Genomic DNA, 21,526 nt, shown 5'->3' on the forward strand with positions numbered 1-21,526 from the left:
TCCCATTTTTCAATGTTTATATAACGTATATTTTTGCAAAAAAAGTGGGGGCCCCTAGCCCCCCCCCCCCCCCCCCCCCCCCCCCCCCCCGGTTCCGACGCCTATGAAATTAATGTAAAGGCGACATTTTTAAAGCAAAAAAAAGTAACAAAAAAGGAAAATATCAGTGGATGTGAGACTTTTCACACGAGAGAAGATACCTTGATGGAGTCATGGACCTCTAATAAATACGGTACACATGCATCTCATCATTGCATGTCGGCAATCTAAATGACATATTGATTCTTTTCCTTATTATAACTTTACAAAAACACTAACTTTTTAGAAAATATTTGTACAATTAAGAAAATCGGTTACTTTTTATAAAGACTACGACGTTTCTTTCGTTTTCAAGTACCCTATAATTGCAAGTAGATTTCGTAAACATGCTAGTTGAGCGTGATAAAATCATCAAATGCATCACTGCTTAACATTATTATCTTTCTATAACATTTGAGAAATTTTAAAAGCCATAAATATCATTCATTTATTTATACATGTTTGTATACAGAAACAACCTGTCCCACCTCCATGCTGAAATGGATACTTTTTGCGCCTCTATCGTAGGAGAGTTACAATCTCGAAACTCGCATATTGCAGGGCAAAGGGTATAAAATAAAAATTAGAATATATATTGCTTAAGTTATTTTCCCGTATATATGTACATATACATTTAGACGCCACTGGTACCAAGAATACACAGACAGGAGAAAAGAAGAACTCCTCTAAAGATTTGTATGGCGAGGACTTGCTGGATATACAGAGAGAAATCCTAAAAGTGGAGAAAGAAACGTTAGAAGTGGAGAAGAAAATGCTGGAAATTGAACCTGACAGAACTAGTAATAAAGCATCAAATATACCTCAGTAGGATGGGGATAGTTTTTAATTCCCCAGAAAAAATGTATATATTAAAGACATTGGAGACTGAATTTATTTTAGAAAGAGTAATTTTTGCATGTACTATTACTGTTATGAACATAATAAAAATGTTTTAAAATACACAATAAAATGTTGATGTAAATGTTTCCATCTTGGAGCACTGCACGATACATAATTGTTTTTTTTTTTTCATATTATGAGAATTTCACTCTGATGAGTTTGTTTCTAAGGGTTAGTCCATCAGATTAAGATTAACATGAAGATTTCTAATGTAGTTCTTTTTTCCACCTATTAATTCTTCCATTATCACATGGATTAACACAATCAGCTGGTAAGGGAACTCTGTTATTATCGAACATGTTATGTAAAACTGCCGTGGCCATAACAATCTGACACTTTTTGCATTGTGAGTAGCAAAGAGTTCCACCACTTGTATCCAAGCATCTGAATCGAGACTTCAGCACCCCAAAGCTGCGCTCAGCTGCGTTTCTTGTCCTAATATGTGCGATATTGTACCTTTTCTCTGCTGGTGTAATAGGCTAAATCACAGCAGTCAAGACATGGACGTTACCGATATCCAATGACTCCAAAAAGCCACCCTTCAGAAATTGTTCCGCTTTCGAACAATTTTAGTCTACAGTTGTCAGGAACAAATGCATCATGTGTGCTGTCTGGCCATTTTGCAACAATGTTTAAAAAATGCAAATTGTAGTCACACATTCCCTGAACATTGAATGATAATTCTTTCTTTTAATGAACAACTGTTGGGATTGAATTCTGACATGAGTGTAGTCTATTGCACTGATAACATTAGGAAAATCTTCAATATTTTGAAAGCCTTGCATGACTTCTAACAGTTCAAGTCGAGAGGTTACCATTTTATATATTCAGGTGCTATTCTTATTTAGCAGTTATTCATGAACATCGTCGCCCGCGTGGCGTAGTGGTTAGAGGGTCTGCTCTAGAGTCGCGAAGTAAGGAGTTGATCCTTAGGTCGCGGGTTCGAATTCCACTGTTGGACGTGGAGGCCGGTCCTTCGGATGAGACTGTATACCGAGGTCCCTTGTCGCAGTAGGTGCTGGCACGAAAAAAGATCCCTCCCTGCTCAATGGCTCTATGTGCCGAGTATAGCCCTCCACCGGCAAGTAGTGGCGTCTACATATGAGTGAAAAATTCTCAAGAGGGGCGTTAAACAATATACAATATACCGCCTGAAAACTCTCCGTTGCACAGAAGCGTATTTAAAGCGACCATAACTTGTCAGGACACGGGCACCGTGTGTGACCTCAAATTTAAAGTAGGTCGATGAAGGTGAGGTTCTAAATCCCTGCAAAGGCCTGTGATCAAATGCCGTGGGAGTCTGTACTTACAGATTATATCAGCGTCGTCAAGGTAATCTAGCGGGTTGTCAATATCCCTGAATACTCTGTAACAATTTACTCTGTAAATACTTTTTAACAATTTACTCTGTAAATACTTTAATGTAACAATTAATGGTAAACTTACGACATCCATGTTTAGGAGTTCTAAAATAGTCTTAAGACACCTCATGTGGTGTCCTAAAGATGGATAATTTTTAAGACATGTCTTTTCCTATGTCCCTTTCGGAAACCTGACATAAGACAGGTAAGATGGGTCTGTGACACATCTTAGTCTTAAGATACCTTCGTAAAAATGTCCACTGGTTTAAAACACAAATTCAATTGTTGGAAAGTTGTTACATGATACTCAGGTGATCTATAAGGCCCATGGGCCTATTGTTTTATTTCAACAAGGGAAAAAAGTTGACAGTATATTAGCCGACATTATGAGATATCTTGCGTATTGATTAAAGTGCAGTTATAAAGCTTGTTTATATGGAACGCCAAATTAACATATATTCAAATATTTGTACCTATCTTCAAATAATTGTACCTATCTTCAATTGAATTGTACCTATCTTCAAATGAATTGTACCTATCTTTAAATCAATTGTACCTATCTTCAATTGAATTAGAGATAGGTACAATTCAATTATACCTATCTTTAATTCATTTAAAGATAGGTACAATTCATTTGAAGATAGGTACAAATGCTATGAATTGAAGATAGGTATAATTGATTTAAAGATAGGTACAATTGAATTTAACCTATCTTTAATTACTAAGATATTGACAATAACAACTACTCCCTTTATCATACGTCATTTCCGATACGTCACAGCTGGCGCGAAAGTTTATCGGATTCTTCATCTGGCTGCAATACGAGATATACCTACATGATATACATGTGTATTTTTATAAGTATATGATGCTTTTTGCACATTTTGAATTAACCTGTATTTCTCCTTTCATCCTTGTTGTCGTCGCTGTGTAGGTTCTGTGCGTTTCCCTCCATACTCAATATTGTCTCCAAGGGAGCGTTCATTATTTACCAACAACATAAAACGAATTGAACATAGGTATAATTGAATTGTACCTATCTTCAATTCCTTTATGGATATGTCTTAATTGAACCTATCTTCAAATCAATTGTACCTATCTTTAAATGAATTATACCTATCTTCAAATGAATTAGAGATAGGTATAATTCAATTGAACCTATCTTTAATTGAATTGAAGATAGGTGTAATTCCATTAAAGATAGGTATAATTCATTTGTACCTAGGTATAATTATTTAGAGATAGGTATAATTATTTATACCTATCTTCAATTCAATTGTACCTATCTTTAATTCAATTGTACCTATCTTTAATTCAATTGTACCTATCTTCAATCCATTTGAAGATAGGTACAATTATTTGAAGATAGGTGCAATTATTTGAAGATAGGTACAAATATTTGAATATATGTTAATTTGGCGTTCCATATGTTTAGAACAGTCTTGTTTTCGAGCATTCATGAATACAAGTACGTCAACTCTCATCCCGACAATTCCAGGTCCTGTGTCAACTCGAAGCCATGGGACTTGACCAATTCTATATATACATTTTGTCAATTTTACGGGTTTGCTTCTTCCTTTGAGAAGCACCAATCAAATTGAAGTAGATAATTTATGCATGATATATAGTCAACAACTTAAGTACACGTGTCACGCATTGTTTATCGCCGGAAGGCTTCAAAGGCTAGTTGAGAGATAACCAAAAAAAACAAAAAACAATCAAGATATTTGTATGTTTTCCGAAAAACGTCTCAAAGTACGCCTGAGGTTGTTAGGATGCTGATCTCTAGATAGAATCGATGAAAGGTATTTCACTGATATAGAGAAAAGTTGCATGTATATAGTTTGAGAATCTTTAAGAAATTTTAAGGAAAATAATTTTGGAACGTAACCAAATTTCAATTCATTGTTCATTTGGTCCTTGTGAAATTCTTAACACTATTTAAAAATTTTAATATTTAAAATTTCTCTTTTATCATTTCTATTTTTGTATTACATGTAGAATCTTTTTTAAAAACTTTAACCTTGGCCATTACTTTTGAACAGGTGATGCTAGGGCTCTCATATTTCACGACTGCATTTCTTGTGAGAAGGCCTTACTTTGGGTACCAACAAATTAGATTTGCGTTTGAGAAAGTTAAATCTTTGCTATGATGCCATACAGGGGCAACAGTGTTTCACAAACACATCTTGTTTTTTTCTGTTCTAATGAGAAAAGTCTAACAAAGAGAGAAAAATACCTATCTACAATACGTTTGTCAGATTCTCTGGAATACTTCACACGATGGCATTATTAGACCAGTACCATTCAAAGGAACGCAGGTGTTGCTTGCTCTGTACTTTATTAAAATGTTAACGAGTCTCAGAGTGGTCAGCTATTTCTTTGTTAGTTAGTATAGGTCATGCGTTTGCCTGCAAAGAGAAAACAAACATCCATGGACAGTAAGATTAAAGGAAAATCTGAAAATATTATTCCCAACCCTCACAGCTCAAATGATTAAGAAAATGAAATTATTATGGATCTTTAGTAACAGTTCTTTAAGGTACTCCGATCCTCAGCCAGGAAGTATAACTCTTTAATTAATATTTTAAGTCAAATTAAAAGTCTTAAAATAAATCTTAAAAATTAAGTCTTTTCATGCAACAGTTTTTCATTTCTAACCTCTCAGTGTGCTTCAAGGTTATTTGAGGTCTCAGAAAGGTTTTTATTATTAAAAGTCGAAATTTTTATCCCATAAACGTATTTTAAAATTGCATATTTAAAGAAATTATGGCTCATTTTAATCTAGCCGTAGATATCAATGTTCATTAACAGGATATGAAATTAGAAGCAATTTATGATGTTTTGCAATGATAGGAAAATCTTAAAATGCTTTGTAAAATGGTCAGCATTAAAAGAAGAAACTAGTGCTAATTGTAACGGGGACCGTTACAGATGTTCCCCAAACGCTCCCCAAATCCCTTTTTGTGCCTTATTCCTGTAGGACATTTTAAAAAATATGATAAGTATCGAAGGATTTCAACAAAGAATTATAAAAGCTACAATGATATCAACTATATGTTATTTAACGCATTGTAAGCGCACGCACGTGCATGTACATGCAAGATGATCATGGCAGGTTGTCTAAACAATTAACATATCTACATATCGTGAGAATAAATAAAAAAAAATCTTTACAATATACATTTTAATGTTTTTTAAAAATATTGGCCATTTTGCGTATTTCGCACGCGCACGTGCATGCATGCATGTTGTGCATTCAATTTTGATTGTACAATTATGTAGGAATCCATTATACCTATTTACATTCTAAATTCTATCCCGTTTCGTTGACAACTCAATATCTTTCTTGTTTTTTGATAGAATCCTTTGAAATTTTGAATATAGTCATACATTAGGGAGATCTACAGCCTGATATAAAAGAATTATCATGAAAGCATGTGCATGCACGTGTGCTTGAAAGAGCGCGCACGTGCAACACCAGAATTGTCCAATATAATTGATATAGACGTAACTATTTAAATTTTTGATGAAATGTTTTGAAACTTATAATATAAGGATATATGAGAAGCATAGACTAGACAACATATTCAAAATAGCAAGATCTCTCGCGCATGCACATGCACTTCGCTCTGATTGGCTGAAACTAAAGTCTCAATATCTTTCTTGTTTTTCGTCAAAACCCTTTGAAATTTTGAACATGGTTATACATTATAAAGATCTACAGCATGGTATATAAGAATTATCATGAAAGGCATGCGCATGCACGTGTGCTGCAATCTGATTGGCTGAAAATTCAAATGTCTATAACTTTCTGAGACTTTAGTTTCAGCCAATCAGAGTGAAGCGCACGTGCATGCGCGTTAGATCTTGCTATTTTGACCATGTCATATTGTCTATGCTACTATTATATCTTTATATTATGAGTTTCAAAGCATTTCATCAAAAATTAAAAAAAAGTTACGGCTATATTCATTATATTGGTCATTTCACGTGTTGCACGTGCAAGCTCTTGCAAGCACGTGCGCGCAAAATGACCTTCGTTCCGCAAATCTACATAACATGTCTAATGACCCTAAAAACATTTCACCTAAGTCGGATGTGTAGTTTACAAGATCACTCGTGGACAAAATTTTCCCAGGAAGAAAAATAATAATGATAAAAAACAGAGTAAAAACAATATGTTCCCCAACTTCGTTTGGGGAACATAATTAAAGGAACTTATTTATGTATGTATAAAAATTGTGTAATTTCTTCGAAACCCTGGATACCTTTGATTTTTGTTTCTAAAATGCGTTTGTTAATCAAAATTGAATTGGAAAATGAAACGAAGGTGTTTTTATTTGCATTTCCTGAAAATTTATTTGAGATTTACTAATTTCCCTATATAATATGATTAATTCTAAAATATGAAGTCTGAACAATTATTTTGGGTAAAAACACGTTACTTTGAGACTTGAGAGACATTTTTGAAGACTTTAATCTGTCTCTACTGCCATTGTCAGTCTACACGATACATTTCAGAATACCAATTTCGATGGGTTTTTTCAGCATTTGAATTTTCGTTTGTGTAGCAACTTGATATCATACAGTTTCAATTAAGGTAAAGTGTTCTGTTAAAACCTCATAATAAATTATTAAAGATGTAAAATTGTTATTTATACATCAAAATCATACCTCTTAAAATTAAAATGATATCAGATATATTAAACAATCCGAAGAATTTTTTTGCAATATGCGATAATGAGGAAAAGTTTTCCATAAACTGATATATTAAAGATATGAAATTTAATTATACTACATGCCATGAAAAATTGAAGAAATATAATGGTCGATAAAAAAACATGTAAACTGCAATATTAACTCGGCAAACTTTAAATCATCTTTCAGTTCAGAAAAAAAAGACACTTGTCGCTTTCTTACTTGTATTAAAATTTTTAGTTTTGTTCGACATAAAACGTAATTATACTGATTATGTAAAAGTGAATATAATATTGAAATATTTCTGAAATTTAAAAATTAAAGCCTTTGGACAATTTGTTAAACAGGAATTCAAAGTAATTGTGTCTGCAGTAAGTTTCAGAATACATTATATATAATTATTTGGTTTCTAGACTCCACTAGAGAGACTTCCCTTTGATAACAATATACCAACCAAATCGTTTATTTGAAAATAACAATCGCAGTTCAGTATTTGTGTTTTCTGCAGCTTTTAAGCATTGCAACAATTAAACACAAAGCATAAATGCCATCACGGATTACTGGAGGCTCGTATTCATTGCGTAGTCTGGAAAAAACACGTTGGTAGATTATCTAAAAGGGTGTGTATTAGAAAAAAAAACATCCATTTACTTGATTAGAGTGATAATAATCTCACCCCATAATATAGATTTTGTCATTAGAAACCAGAATCAAACATACAGGGGCTGGGGATAGGAGCGCTTTAGTGCCCGATTTCAAAGAAATGGTGGATTTCCAAGAAATGTCTCTCCAGTATTAACCTGTTAACCTTCACGTTAAAACGAATGCAGGCACGTAGCATCGTTTTTGAAAGGGGGGGGGGCAACCAGAGAATTTTTTTTTTTACTTACCTATAAAAAGTGACAAGCAAAAAAAAAATAGCCCAAACTCGAAAATCCTATTTCGGAGGGGATGGGGATGGGGGGGGGGGGGTAGTGTTGTCCAACTTTTTTCACGGCCAACTTCCTTTCACTTCCAATATCTTGGAATACAATACTACGTTTCCTTTAAATCACTATACTGTGGTAAGAAGTGGGGGGGGGGGGGGGGGTGTCAACCAACCTTTCAATGGACATTTTCAATAGTAAAGGTAATGTTGGGAAAACAAGTGGGGGGGGGGGGGGGGGCATGCCATTTAAAAACTTTCTTTGAATACCTTTTAAAGGAATATTAATTTACAGATGGAATTCGTGAATTTTCGATAAATCTAACATAATAATTAACAAATAAACGAGTGATACTTTTCGAAGAAAGTGATTATCATATTAACTAATACGCATTGGCTAAAAGAGCAAACAAACAAAAGGCTTAAACCTGAGCTATGGTAGATGTTGATTCAAACAGTGCCTGAAGCTCCTTGCGCCTAACCTACGCAAAATGTCCTCAATGGGAATTCAAAACCATGCATTAATAATTATTCGTCTTATTAGGATAAAATATCAATTACACAGCTAACTCCATAAGGACTGAACCCCCGTGTCAGTCACCTTGTAAAGCTGTGTAAACCCACGTTGTTGACGAGACTGGAAAATTGCCATAAAATGCTGATTCTTCATAATGGGTAGATGCGAAATGGACTGTATCGAGTACAAATTGTGTTGTAATTAGAAGTAAAAAGGCGGTACGGATAAATTTTTCATACTAAATACTCAAATGTTTTTGAAGTATCACGGAATTGTTGGCGTATTTTCCCCCGCTGAGATTTATAGGGATTTGTTTAATTTACCACACCAGCACCATTTTTAGGTCACCTGAGTAACTCAGGTGACCTATTGCTATCCGTTTTCGTCCGTCGTCGTGTGTCGTGTGTCGTGCGTCGTGTGTTAACAATTGAACATTTTCAGCTTCTTCTCTGAAACCGCTGAACCAATTTCAACCAAATTTGGTATACAGCATCTATGGGTAAAGGGGAACAAAAATTGTGAATTTTATGGTCCCCGCCCCCCTGGGGCCTGAGGGGTGGGGCCAAAACCACTAAAATTATTGCAATCTGTAAAAATCTTTTTCTTTACTCCTGGACATCAAGCAGGCAAACTGATGGCATGAATGTAATGAGCATTGAGTCCTCTACCAAAATTGTGAAATTCATGGCCCCAGGGTCAGGGGTTCTAGTGCTAGGGCGGGGCTATATAGATTATATAGTGAAAATGAATTAATTCTTTGAAAATCTTTTTCTCTGCTCCTGGGTATTAAATAAACTAAGCAAGCACATAGTTATGATAAGAAAGAGTGCTTCTACCAAAATTGTGAATTTTATGACCCCAGGGTCAGGGGTTCTGGTGTTAGGGCGGGGCTCTATTGGTTATATAGTGAAAATGCATTTATTCTTTGAAAATCTTCTTCTCTACTTCTGGGTATTAAATAAACTAACTAAGTACATAGATATGATGAGCAAGAGTGCCTCTTCCAAAATTGTGAATTTTGTGGCCCCAGAGTCAGGGGTTCTGGTGTTAGGGTGGGGCCCTATTGATTATATAGTGAAAATGCATTAATTCTTTGAAAATCTTCTACTCTGCTCCTGGGTATTAAATAAACTATCCAAGCACATAGTTATGATGAGCAAGAGTGCCTCTTCCAAAATTTTGAATTTTATGACCCCAGGGTCAGGGGTTCTGGTATTAGGGCGGGGCTCTAATGGTTATATAGTGAAAATGCATTTATTCTTTGAAAATCGTCTTCTCTACTTCTGGGTATTAAATAAACTAACTAAGTACATAGTTATGTTGATCAAGAGTGCCTTTTTCAGAATTGTGAATTTTGTGGCCCCAGGGTCAGGGGTTCTGGTGTTAGGGTGGGGCCCTATTGATTATATAGTGAAAATGCATTAATTCTTTGAAAATCTTGTTCTCTGCTCCTGGGTATTAAATAAACTATCCAAGCACATAGTGATGATGAGCAAGAGTGCCTCTTCCAGAATTGTGAATTTTATGACCCCAGGGTCAGGGGTTCTGGTGTTAGGGCGGGGCTCTATTGGTTTTATAGTGAAAATGCATTTATTCTTTGAAAATCTTTCCTTTGCTCCTGGGTTTTATGCCAATGATCCAAGTATATATATATTTATGATGAAGAAAGTTGCATCTAGCAAAATTGTTTTTTTTATGCCCCCCCCCCTTGGGTTGGGGGTGAGGGGGGGGGGGTACAAAGTCTGAAAATAAATTAATGCTTTGAAATCTGCTCTTTGGTATTAATCAACCATTTTATGATAAAATTTGCACAATTTTGAAATATGTGGCCCCAGGTTCAGTGGTTCCTTTGGGATGAGGTGCACAACTGGTTATAAAGTGGAAGTGCATTTTCTCTTATGTTACTCTGATCTTCCTCTGGATATTACGTATTACAAATAGAGTAAGCATGCTAAGTCTTTAATTATGATAAGCAATGGTGCCTCTTTCAAAATTGTGAATTTCATGGCCTCTGGTTAAAGACACGAACCAAATTTAATTGTTTGAAAGTTGTTGCACAATACTCAGGTGACCTATAAGGCCCGTGGGCCTCTTGTTGTTTAATACTGTCACAGATCCTTTGTGGGTTGGTAAGAGTTGTAAGCCCTGTGTTCTGATTGCTGAAATAATCATAATAGAGAAAAAATGTCACTTAACTAAATCTATTAATTGACAGATGTTCCAGTATAGCTGGATACAATGCTTATGTGTTGACTGTCGATGACGATTTTAATACCATCGGTAAAACAATTAAGAAACACCAGAATTCATTACTTGACAAGATAGTTATCTGGACTTAGCATGATATGTTATGTTAACAAAAAATACGTGGATGACATAAATATGTCACCATACAATAACACTGAAACAAATAAGATTTTTCCTTGAATTTAAACTTATTGGTATCCTCGCAACTCTGATTAAAAAAACTTTTACCAGCATAAGTCTGAAAAAAAAAACTACAAAGAAAATTGTGTAGGGCATAACACATGGTCCCTTGAAATTCCAGGGACGGGATCAGGTGCCTGAGAGGACTAGACACCCCTTGTCTCATGGCACACATCCCGTGAGCCTCATGTATTGATCAGGATGACGGAAAATTTCAGTAAAAAAACGGCTCGATGATTGACTGTATCAATTGCAGAACGACCAAATAATATACAAAAAATTTACATTATTTTTTCTTTGCAATCATCCTTTTAAACATGTTAATCGAAGAATTACAACGTATATTAAAACATGTATTTAAAAGCTTGACGAAGTGGTTAATATTCTTGAACGTCTACCTCCGATTGTTTTAAAGATATTTTTCTTTAGATATACAATAGTATGATTATAACTCAACTTCTTTTCAGTTGGTTGTATCTAGCGCGAAAATGATCTGGAAAGCAGATGAAAGGTTCCATGATTTAAAGTGATCCTTTAGGTTAGCATTATTTCAGTACCAGAGGCTCACCAGAGCGATTTCAAGGTGGGAGTTTTGTCTCTTAGTTATTAACCATGACGCAATTTTATGTGCAATTTGTATAAAAATTAGAACATTTGAACACGTCTTTGACCGCATCGCCCATATTTCACAACTGGAACACGTCTTTTAATATTACGATGATAAATCACGGTAGGAATTGTAAAACAGCCATGTAAAACACGATGGGTGTTGTCTGCAGAGAGCGATAACACACATCAACAAATTATCACTCCGTATAAATTAGTGCATCATCTCATGAAGTATGCTCGGAAGCGATATATGTTTCCAAGAAACATTTACAAGGAATTTAGAATTAATCAATTCTTATCCATTTCACTTTTTTTAATCGATGCAAACTCATTAATTGACTGATTTATTGACCATGTTGACGGTTGCAATCCAAGTCGGTGGACGGTTATTTTATGTTGTGGTGAATAAAGACACATTTACAATCATAATCCAACCCATGCCTAGAGAACATAAATACTATAATTTTTTTGAAATTTAAATAGCAATACTTGTTCATTCTCGGGACAGTTTTTCGTCTTTGATAAAGGACATTTGACACTATTTTATATCAGTATGGATATTATGCTTTTAAGACTTCATATAATCAGTTGAAAAACTAAAAAATTGTCGAAAAATGACTTTTCTAGTTAAATAACCGCACACGCATTATCACTATTATACACAGCAAGTATCAAAATGAAAGGTAAAATTGTTCCATAAGTTTGGAGGCGTCTTATATCTTGGCTCTTATTGCGTTTTGATAGTGATTTGACGCAGGCTTCTGTGCTTGAAAACTATACATACACATGTACTAACGGTATACTTTATACATACATAGTAAAAGGCGAAGATAATGAACAGTGATCTATCTCAACTCTACTAGGTATATAGAAGTATTAACAATACAAATATATGTAGACGGCATAAAACATGGTCATTGGACCCCCTGGAAGTTCCAGAGGTGGGATCAGGTGCCTAGGAGGAGTAAGCATCCCCTGTTGTCTGACCACAACCGACGTGAGCATTGTTTATTGATCAAGTAGACAGAACAAAGGCGTAACAATTGGTATGAAAAAAGGCAACCAAAATACAACCAAATGATAGGTTATATTTGCTAGCAAGGTCATTATAAGGACCATAAATTTACCAAATGCTGACTTAGGCTGTTGTAATGTCTATACTTTTAAGGTGTAAAAGGTATTTACTCCATGGTTTTGTAACACCCAAAGTGAATATTTATATGCAAACTTTAAGGATTAATTTTAAAAAAAATGAAGTGAAGACCTACTTAATTTCGAAAATGTTGTTAAACCACGACATAATCCTTTTTGTCCTGTTTTGTGTGAATGCTATTTTATTTACAAAATTCAGTCTTTGTGAGGTTTTTGTAAATACGTGTAGATTTTAAATAAAATATAATGTAATGTTTTAAAAAATGTAATGTAAAAAATGATTAAAGTGAAATTTCATTTTTAAACCCCTAGATCGAAATATCCTGGGGTATGTTGTTTTTGTCCTTTCTGTCTGTCTGTTGTCAACTTTAACCTAGCCCATAACTATTGAGTGGGTGGGGCTATGACTTTCATATTTCACAAGTGTTCCTTGTGACATTGTGACAAGACTTTCTTTGGGTACTACCAAATTTGACTTCTTGGCCTCGACCTTGGAGGTTGACCCACTTTTACAAAAAAAAAAAAAAAAAAACACCACACTTTAACCCTGGCCAAAACTTTTAAACTGTTGGAGCTAGTGCTTTCATACTTCACATGTGTGTATTTATTGTTACAAGACTTTTCAGCTGGTATTATAAATATTTTCTTTTACCTTTTGACCTTGACCTACACCTAGACTTTCTTAAAAAATATATTAACTTTCGTCATAACTTTTGAACAGTTAAAACTAGGGCTTTCATATTTCACAGGTGTATTCCTTGCAACAAGACCTTTGAGTACCAACACTTTTGACCTTGACCTTTGGAGTTTTGACATGCATTTGAGAGAATTCAACCCTCACCATAAGCTGCCATACGTGGGCATTAGTGTTTCTCAAACACATCTTGATCACTTCATTTTTGTCGCACTATAGGCATCTCAACTATTATGTGTACCCATCCTCTTTGATGATGGAAAAGCTGAATTCATGAAATTTGAAGATAGTTAGAAATTTGGATGCCTAATTTATCTAAAAAGTAAATAATACAACTGACAGTGTATGAGCAGGTAACAAATTGTACTTAACTTCAATGAAAAAAAAGGTAAGCCTGTTCTCAGTTTGGCATTGTGCAACCATGATTTTTTTTTAACAGTGTCTAGATCATATCTCGCTAACTGTAAAACCAATTTGGACAGTTGAATTGATACAAATCGGAAAGGGAGAAGGGATTTTGCATTCCAAACGTACATGTTTAGGTCACCATGGCTTCAATTTGTAATGCATGTTTGATGCATTTGCTGTATCAGGACTTCATTTTCAACCTTGCCACTTGAGACATTTGGATTATTCTTACTCAAACGTAGGTCACTGTGATCATATTTTGAAATTTAAATCGTGTGTCAGAATCATAGTCCGTCAAATTTGAGGTCAAGGCCATCAAACCTCGTCTGATATTAGTGCTTTATCGGGAGATAGAGGGGGAATTTGCAATGTAAGTCACCATTGACTCGTTTGGAGTGTTTCTACGTTGTACAACGGACAACTTTTATCAAATGATTACCAATGGATTCTTTTCTATGACCTCTTTTTCATCCGCTTGAGGTCCATTAGATTTATCCGGTAAGGTGTGACTTAGCCCTAATTATACACGTATTGTCGATTCTCATAATAAGTTTTTTTCCCCTTATTAATGCGATCGAGACACTGGAGGCGGCAGAATCTGTTGATATTGAATGAAAACGTCTTCCCACTTCATTTGTAAACTATGATAATAATACAAGAGACAACAATAAGTACCCTCTATAAATGAACAATTCAGTACCATAATCTAAATCACAAACAATATTTGTAGCCCGTTGGGTGCTAGGTATCTTATTGCTGTAGATTTATTAGAATCTCGAATCTTTTTATCAGATAGCTAGACAAGTCCTCCGGGCGTCGTTACACACAAAGCCCTCAATACTCTAAGGTTGATGAAAGCATTTTGGCTGATATCTCACTTTGTGTCTGGAAATTCTAACAAAGGGACTGTTATTTCAGCCAATTCTTTAGCGGAACTTCTTTGGTAGTCTTAATGCATTCCTTTTAAGCCAGCGCAATGGCAGTACAGTGACCCTAGCCCCAGGGTAAAGAATGGAAAGAACGATTAACATTTATATAAATATAAAGTAGTATAGTATATAAATTGTGATTTTAAGGACAGACGAGACGTTCCTTAATAATATATAAAATTTTCCAAGAGTTTGTCATTGAAGTATTGCTACTAAACATGTTTACTCACAAAAAATTGAGGTACCTTACCAGGCATTTCTTCAAGATACCAGGGGTAGTTTTTCTTATATAATCCTTTTGGGAAGAATTTTTTTTTTCAGTTTCAAATGTTTAAGTGTTTTGATTTTTAAAAGACATTTAGAAACTGGTTTAGAAATCAGAATGTAATTAAAATTTTGAATATTTTTTTATACATTACGAAGATATACAAAACAGATATTGGGGAACGTCTCGTCTGACCTTAAATGAAGAGGTATTATATAGTGTAAATAGTTCTAATTGCCATATTGTTGGAGATGGCGAATTTTCCTAATGGACTGGTTTTGACGTTTTCCTGGCACGTAAAATAACAAAATCGTAAAAAAAAAAAGCCTGGCAAACGTTAGATATTTCGGAAAAGGAATGCATGTGTGAGATTTGAAAACCGTAGAAACAACCATTCGAAAGTCGAAAATTCAGAGGGGGTATAGTTTTAGGTTTCTCCGTCCGTCTGTGTCTGTTAATGTTTATACGAAAAGACTTAACCTTGCTTATAATTTTGACTGATTAAAGCTATGGATATCGTACTGCACATGTTAAAAGATAAATGCAACGGCGTCCATATTTCATGTGTATTCCTGTATGAGGTCTGTCCTTGGGTACAAGTATTTTTTAACCAAAAAGTAAGACCCACTTTTAAGCCTTTTACCTCGATCATGAATTCATAATTTTTAGCTCTACTGGTCAGAGACCAGAACCGTTACTAAATAAAAAAAATTCTGTGAAGTGCTTTCAAAATACTTCTACAGTTTTGGTCTGATTTCAATATAACTTGGTACACAAGTTGAGTACACTAAGATACATATAATTCTTTGTATCGATTTTTGATTTCAATGAACGTTGTTGCTGTGGTAACCAAAAATAGACATTTCTGTGAAATAATTTAAAAATGCTTTTACAAGTACAGTTTTAGTTTCATTATAGTGTGGCATCCAGATATACTTTATTAAGATAGATTATAGTTGTCTTTATTGTTTATTTTTTTTTTAAATTATTTTGATGAATGATGTTGCCATGGTAACTAAAATTGAAAATTCCTTAAAATTGTATTAAAAGCTTCTCTTACAGTTGTAGTCTAATTGCAATATGGTCACAAAAAGTGACTTAATCAAGGATCGTTTTTCTGTTTAATTATGTTCCCCAAACGGAGTTTGGGAACATTGTTTTTACTCGGTTTCTTCTTCTTCTTCTTATTATGTTCCCCAAACGGAGTTTGGGAACATATTGTTTTTACTCGGTTTCTTATTATTAAGGTCTTCCGTCTCCAACGGAAGACCTTCTTGTTATTCTTCGGTTTCTTTTTCCCTATTATTATTATTATTATTATTTTTCTTACCGATTTTGTGCACGCGATTTCTCGTACACTACTGGACCGATTCTCATGAAACTTTGACATCTGATAGGTACTGATCTGAACCTTATTGGAAATTTTTTTCGTTGATTACGTCACTTCCGGTCGTGAGATATGGATAATTTTCTGATTTTAAAATGCAATTTTGTCTTGATTTAGTAGCGAAAACTGCTTTAGATATGAACTGAAGATTAATTGGAGATGAAAGTTCATGACTTATAGCGTTGCAGAATCGCCTTTTACGTGTGTCGTCAATACTTCCGGTCGAAACCGGAAGTGAATTTAAAAAACGCAATTTTTCAACTTTTCTTTTTTAATATTTTTGTTTAAGAATTGAATAGAGACCCTTTTGCAGAAGCCAAATATGTAATTTGTTTGAAAATCGAAAAAGCCAATCTCGAGATATTGGCATTTGAAAACGTGAAGCGGCGATCCCGATGGCCGAATGGTTAGCGCGTTGGATTGTCACGCGGGCGACCCGGGTTCGATCCCCCATGTGTCCAAAAAATTTTATCACTTTTTCTGCTCGATTTTTCGGTATTTTTCAATTTTAGACGATTTGCAACAACATATATTTAAAAGTTTTAAGCATATCTTACGTAATAAGGGGTCACAAGGGGCCAGAATGGTAAATCTTTGACACTTCATATCTTGAAAAGAGGGAATATTTTGATAAGCAATATTGAACAAAAGATGGTCAGAATAATGTTCTAAACAATATGCATACTTTGAATTTTTGTAATACGGCCCCATTAAGGACTTGTAAGAGTGGCCCCTAAATATTTCCATATAGCATATCTCCACAACGAATAAAAATCTCTGAATAAGTGTTGAACAAAAATTTTTCAAAATCACAAGACCTTTCATTTGATATCAAGAAAAAGGGGCTGACCCCTCAAATTAAGGGCCCAGAGGGGCAAAAAGTCTTTTATCTATAACTTTCCAATGATCAATATTTTGTTATACATTACTGAAGCAAAAGTATTCATCTTAACAATTTGCAACAATATATGATACAGTTTTTATCAAATGTTACATAATATGGGGTCAGAAGGGGCCAGAATGTCAAATCTTTGACGCTTTATATCTCGAAAAGGGGAAATATTTTAATAAGCAATATAGAAAAAAAAATGGTCAAAGTAATATTCTGAAAAATATGCATATTTTGAATTTTTGTAAAACGGCCCCATTAAGGACTTGTAGGGGTGGCCCCTTAATATTTCCATTTACCATATCTCAACAACGATTAGAAATCCTGAATAAGTGTTGACCAAATAATTTTCAAAATTACAAGACCTTTCATTTCATATCAAGAAAAGGGGGCTGACCCCTCAAATTAAGGGCTCGAGGGGCCAAAAGTCTTTTATTTATAACTCTCTAATTATCAATATTTTGTTATACATTACTGAAGCAAAAGTATTAAGCTTAACGATTTGCAACTATATATGATACAATTTGTTACGTAATTAAGGGTCAGATTATAAAATCTTTGACGCTTTATATCTCAAAAAGGGGGGATATTTTAGTAAGCAATATTGAACAAAAGATGGTCAGAATAATGTTCTAAACAATATGCATACCTTGAATTTTTCTAAAATGGCCCCATTAAGGACTTGTAGGAACGGCCCCTTAATTTTTCTATTTAGCATATCTCTTAAACAAATAGAAATCTCTGAAGAAGTGTTGAACAAAAAATGTTGAAATCATAAGACCTTTCATTTGATATCAAGAAAAAGGGGCTTACTCCTTCAATTAGGGCCCCAGAGGGAACAAAAGTCTTTCATCTTCAACTCTTTCATGATCAATATTTTTTGATAAGTATCCATTTTGAGAAGCACAGATATTCATCTTAATGATTTGCAACAATATTTTATTAAATTTTGATCATATGTTACGTAATAAGTGGTTGCAAGGGACCAAAATGATATATATTTTATGCATTTCGTTTCGAAAAGAGGGAATATTTTATATTCTATATTGAACAAAAGATGTTCAGAATATCGTGATAAAAAACAAACTTTAAAATTAATGAAGGAAAACGTAATGTCATTCTCTTTTAACAAATATCTCAGTCAAATTCACATCTCATCTTATCGAGAAATTCAACGGAAGACCTACTCGTTGCTCGCAACGAGATCTCATCTAGTTATTCTTTTTTTTCTTCTTTGTTCTCCAGTACTTTTTTTGTCCGCGAGTGTTCTCAGAAACTGTTCACCCAACTGAGCTAAAACCTTTTTAGGGTGAATAGGTGTGTAGTGTAGGTGTGCAACGCGAAGGTTATTTTGCGCGCATATGCATGCACGTGCGGGCGCGTGAAATGAGTGAAATGACGGATATACTTTATATAGCCATAACTTTAACATTTTTTGATGAAATATTTTAAAACTCATTTAATAAGGATATATTGATAGTGTAGATAATGTGACACTGTCAAATTAGCACGAACTCACGCGCATGCACGTGCGCTTTGCTCTGATTGGCTGCAACGAAAATCTCAATATCTTTTCTGTTTTTTGACGAAAAGCTTTGAAATTTAAAATATAGGAATACTTTAGGATGTACTACAATATGAATTATAACAATTTTCATGTAAAAACGCGCATGCACATGCGCTGCAATCTGATTGGCTTAAACTTTAAAAGGCTATAACTACTTTGCTGTGATTCGCTGAAACAGAAATCGCACTATCTTTTTTTAATTTTTGACGAAATGCTTCAAAATTTTAATTATAATCATGCATTAAGATGTACTACAATATGATATATAACAGTTGTCATGAAAACATGCGCATACACGTGCGATGCAATCTGATTGGCTTAAAATTAAACTGGCTATAACTTCCTCGTTTTTCAACCAAACAGGATGGGATTTAGAACATAGACAAACATAACAGACTCCTACAAGAAGATACAGTCGACATGCACATGCATGCACGTGCGTGCACGTGAAATGAGTAAAATTACAAATACACTAGATTAAAATGTATTTTTTAATACTTTTGGATAAAACGCTGTAATTTCTAGTATATAAGTAGTGTAGACAAGATGATATGGTCATTATGCAGATGCATTCAAATGCGCATGCGTGCAATGCATAAATTTGAATATACTGAATATACTTCTGGGAAAACATTGTTATAGTCTAAAAGGCATAGAGTTCGTCTTATTTAATGAAGCTTACAGGGAATTAAGCACCAAAAGGGAGTTGGGGAGCGTTTGGGGAACATCTGTAACGGTTCCCGTTACAATTAGCCCTAGTTTATAGTGTATTAAAGTAAGTATGCAATATTTGTTTTGTTATACTGAAGGATTCCATGTTAAGAAAATGTCGTTCATTGAAAAAAAAATGTGCAAACATTCTGCAAAGTTAGCAATTTTTCATTGAGAACCTATCAATGTGCATAAATATTTGCAATCGTTGGGATTTAATGACAGGCACATAGTAGAAGAATTGTACTTGTTAATAAATGTTTTTTACCAATCAAATTTCAAATTGATAATTTAATAGGAAAGCATATGACAAATTTAACTAGCATTATGGTCCATTGATTTACCATGGTGTTTGAGCTTTTGTGGACTTGAAACTGAATTAGTAAGTTTGAAATATTGAAGTAAAAAAAAGTGCAGCCCAAAAATTTATCCTGTAGCTGATTTAAAATGAGTGCCATCATTAACTACTTGGAAGTTGCCACACTCTTCATGAGTATAAGAATTATTGGATATGCCTCATTAACAGATCTATACTGGTACATGGATGACACATTCAGTCAAAGCATTGTCCCTTTTTCAGTACTTCCTGTATCCCTGTAAAATATAATGACAAATGTAGATAATATGTTCTACCATTGATTGATGAATGTCCTATGGACCCAGTGCAGACCTATTGGGTGACACCATTGGATAAATTGGGGATTGTTCTAGCTATGACAAATAAGAAAATTCCTATTTCTTATGCCTGTTTTAAGAAAATAAAATGTCTTTCTCATAACTGTAAGAGTATTTGGGAACACAGGCACCTGAAGTATGGATAATACCCCCAACTTTTTTAAAGTAAAAAAAGGGGGGTATTAAATTTTTTTTTTAGTAAAAAAGGGGGGTATTATCCATACTTCAGGTGCCTGTGTTTGGGAAAGGGGTCATAAGGCTCTACAGTTAATATATTGATCGTACATGTATGTTCTTTAACGTCATACAGTTAATATTGAAATTGAATATATACATCCCTGTGTACATATAAGAAGTAATGTTGGACGTTTTTATTTTTGGAATATTAATTAATTAAAAAAAAACATTAATTCTATCAGGATTATTTTTAATCGACGTAGTAATCAACCCTATATTCCCGTGATCGATGAAATTGGGTACATGTATTTCCCATTTGTTTTTATTGACTATGCATTCTATATCCCAACCTTAGCTGTCCTGTGAGCTAAATAAATGAAATAAATATAATATGGAACCAATCTTTTGGGAATGTTTTGGTTTGAAATCCTGTTACTTCCGCTTAAACAATAAAGCAATTAAACGTTGTTTACCTGTATCAATCTGTCCATTTTATCCTTTTCTCTTCAATAATCAGAAAACGAACGACTTAACAGACATTACTTCCTGTTTCGCTTTTGTTTTTGACGGGAGAATTAATTATTTTATTTTCAGGGTGATTGAAAAAGAGAGATCTCTTTCATTAAAAGATATATCTCTTTAGCTTAGAAAGATATCTCTTTTTGAAAATCTAAAGAGATATCTCTCTAATTAAGAGAGATATCTCTTTTAAACTTGAAAAACAGATATCTCTCTAAGTAAAAAAAAAAAGAGAAAATGAAATAGTTTACCATTCTACTACGGAGCATATTAATGCCACTTAGACACTCTACCTTCTTTTTAATTCTACACTTTAATCTGTAAATTTTACACTTTAATCTGTAAATTTTACATTTTAATCTGTAAATATCACACTAAAATCTATAAAATGTACACCTTATTCTGTAAAATTTACACTTTAATCTGATTATACACTTTAATCTGTAAATTTTACACTTTACATACAGTCTTGGTTCAACAGCAATTGCTTCGCGCTATAGAGCGAAAGTTACGCATTTATTCGCGAATGTTTCGCGTTATAACACGAAAAAATAATTATTTTTGAACCTTCAAAAATGAGCTCAATGGGCTTTCGTACGTTATTACATGTACAAAATATTTTCATTGGAAACTAT

The sequence above is a fragment of the Saccostrea cucullata genome, unplaced genomic scaffold (assembly GCF_032062105.1).
Source record: "Saccostrea cucullata isolate Sc308-1 unplaced genomic scaffold, CSIRO_AGI_Scuc_v1 ctg1732, whole genome shotgun sequence".
In the NCBI taxonomy this organism is placed as follows: Eukaryota; Metazoa; Mollusca; class Bivalvia; order Ostreida; family Ostreidae; genus Saccostrea; species Saccostrea cuccullata.